Genomic DNA, 3391 nt, shown 5'->3' on the forward strand with positions numbered 1-3391 from the left:
TGGCATGGCGACGCGACCTGGAGACGATCCGTGCAGAGATTCCGTTTTCCAAAACAGCACGCAACGCGTGATTGTTGACAGAGAGAAGGGCAAAGCACGGTAAAACAACGACGTCCCAAAAAGGTGAAACGGCCATATCCCGCAGCAGCGCATCAGCAGCAGTAAGCAGCTCCCCGGCAGCCGGATTACGCATAAAAGCAGCAGCTCTCTCAAGCATCACGCACAGCTTCTGCGCTCACAAGAAGCAGTTCTCAAGCATCACGCACAGCTTCTGTGCTCACAAGAAGCAGTTGAATCATGGCGAGAGCTATGGCTATCTCTGTGCTAGTCTACACTGCAGCTGCGCTGGCGTGCATGCTGCCGGCGGGCATGCACGCAGCGGACCCGGACCCTATTCTAGACTACTGTGTGGCGGATCTGACGAACACCAATCTTTTCATCAATGGGCTGCCATGCAAGAGCGCGGCGGCGGTGAGCTCTGCAGATTTCAGGTCGAGCTTGTTCAGAGGGACGGCGAATGTGAGCAATGCGCTGGGCATAGCTCTGGGCGTAGCTGCGGGAGCGACGTTTCCTGCTCTCAACACCCAAGGCCTAACCGTGATTAAGATTAACTACGCCCAGACGGGCGGGTTCGTGCCCCCGCACGTGCACCCGCGCGCCTCGGAAGTTATCGTGGTCCTCGAAGGGGCTGTTCTCGTGGGCTTTGTCGACACTAGTGGCAACTACTTCTCCTCCACCCTCTATGCCGGTGACCTCTTTGTGTTCCCACGTGGCCTCATCCATTTCCAACTCAGCCTCCCATCATCCATCCCTTCCCTCTCCTTCTCCTCCCTCAATAGCCAAAACCCTGGCCTCTCCCTTGTGGGTAATGCCCTCTTTGCCTCCACCCCCGGTATCCCCGACATCGTCCTCGAGAAAACCTTGTCCCTCACACAGGCCCAAGTAGAGGCAATTAAACAAGCCTTCCATTAGAAAGAGATTATGTCACTCTCTGTCTAGCTAGCTACATATGCATTCTACTACTCCTTCCTCTGTATAGCTAGCTGCATATGCATTCTACTATTACATATGTACTCTCTTTTTTTCCTTCAAAACCAGGTGGAATTTTTTCCTCACATTGTTGAACTCGTAGTGTGCGTAAAAGCCTTGGTGCAGTAGAAATGGAGGTTATGCCCAAACTTGTAGTGTGTGTAAAACCCTTGGTGAATAAGTAGATGTTATGTCTGCCACTTGAGTTACAACACATTGGTTTTCACATAGTCATCACTTGGCATATCATTATTAGGTTGTTGTGGTTATCCATTCAATGCTAATTATTTGTTAAGTGACATATCATCATTAGGTTGTTGTAGTTATCCAATAGATGCTAACTAATTGTTGCCAGGTCATGTTGAAAAGGTGCAACATATACGCTTTCTAAAGTTTCATATGTCACGCTTCTTATTTTTAGCAGAGTTGTTATCTTGAGCTTCAGTGGAGTACCTAAATTTATGAGAATTGCATGTGCCCATACATACCTACTTGTGGATTCCACAACTCTCTCCTCATGATAGAAGCACAAATTTTGATATATATGGATCTGTGTACCTAGTTTGGCATTTAGTCTTGAATTTTTATACATACAAAAATTTTCAAAAAATAATACACATTTGGATGCCATAGGCCTTTTTTAGCTACAATTAAAAAAAATCTTGGTATGGATAAATCTTAAAGTTTTTCTTCGAAGACCTCTGATTTTTTTCCAAAACATAAAAAACACATTTGAAAATGTATGTGTACATGGCATGTGAATGTGCATGGGTGTATTGTGTATGCACACGTGAACGGAGAGAGAGAGAGAGAGAGAGAGAGAGAGAGAGAGAGAGAGAGAGAGAGAGAGAGAGAGAGAGAGAGAGAATTAATTGCAATCTAAGTGGAGATTTCTTGACACGGATCCAATTCTAGGAAAATAGAGAAAAGAGGAACGTGCAAGAAAATAGATTATTCAACCCACTTAACATATCAAAAGACCACAAATTTAACATATTCAAGAATTGAATAAATAACAAATAAAATACTTAGCTCAAGATAACTACTCAAACACTGGGTGCAATCATCCCCCCTCATGTGTGTGTGGTCTCTCCCGACACATGAGTATTTACATAATTCTCATTCCAAAATAGGCCATGGCCTCTAAAAATACAAAAAGGTGCTTTTGCTTGCACGACACTCTCTTATGCTCAAAATAAAGTGTCCATAAATTGAGGCTAGGGTTAAGCATAGCACGCTTTACAAAAATATTAAAGTTCAAGTCTAAGCTTGATAAAATAAGCCTTTCCATAATAAATCAAAATGTGCACAAGCTAGCACACGTATGTATAAAGCTTGTTTACAAAAATGTGTGCCGACAAATAATAATGTGTGAATTCTCCTCAATCTTCTGAATCCTCTTCACCTATAAAATAACCAACAATAAATTGGTAAACAAATATTTCATAAGTATACAAACCATAAACACACACATATTTTCCAGGCATAAGTAACCCAGGAATCACCCTCCATATACAAACCAATTGTAACAAACATTGGATGCCCCAACCATACGTTAATGTATACCAAATGTATTAATATTTATAATGGCATCTAACATTTCTTGTGCATGCGAGGAACTTAGAGTATTTAAAGAGAGAGAGAGAACTTTATTTGTAAATCTAAGTGGAAATTTCTTGACCATGCGAGGAACAAGAGAATTTGTAAAAATTATAATAGGAGGTTTCCTTAACATGTTTGTCTCCAAGTGAAGGTTCTTTTACTTATGTAATGATCACTACAAATCTCATCCTTTTGGCACAATCCTTATGTTAATTTGTGAGCATCGACTTGGTTGTGTATAGGGGAGACAAGGGAAGCCTTATCCTAGCTCACATTTAAAGGCCATGCCAAATTGAAAAAAGTACCCATACAAAAAATTCCATTATCTAGAAAATGGACTCAACAATAGTCCAAAAAACCAAATGTCATGGTAAAATTACCAAAATTAACGTGGTACCATATTAGATTACATGTGTGTGATTTCAATGATTCCATTTACGTGAGTAAAGGGGTTTACTAAAGTTCACCAAAATCAATTCCCATCCATATGGTTAGATTACAAAAGGATGTATAGAGTCTAATAAGTCTACAAAGTCCATTGATAACTAGGCCCACCTATTCCACCATGTATATATGCCACCTTTAAACTTAACCAATGTGGATAGCTCATACACAATGATGACATGATAATAAGTGGGCTGTCAAGTTTCAAACATGAGACCTCAACCAATAATGTCAATGACCTTAACCACTAGGCCCACCGTCTTTTGTTGCCTCCGTTGGAAAAAGTTTACATGTACTTTTGTTAAGGTAGACTATG

At 41.3% G+C, this 3391-nt stretch overlaps 1 pseudogene; it reads left to right on the plus strand.

The window, feature by feature from the left end:
- The first annotated feature begins 297 nt into the window (after nt 1–297).
- Nucleotides 298–972, plus strand: LOC147612043 (germin-like protein subfamily 2 member 1 pseudogene; annotated as a pseudogene).
- Nucleotides 973–3391: the final 2419 nt, after the last annotated feature.

The sequence above is a fragment of the Cibotium barometz genome, chromosome 46 (assembly GCF_041138505.1).
Source record: "Cibotium barometz isolate CiBa-2024 chromosome 46, ASM4113850v1, whole genome shotgun sequence".
NCBI classification, from domain to species: Eukaryota; Viridiplantae; Streptophyta; class Polypodiopsida; order Cyatheales; family Cibotiaceae; genus Cibotium; species Cibotium barometz.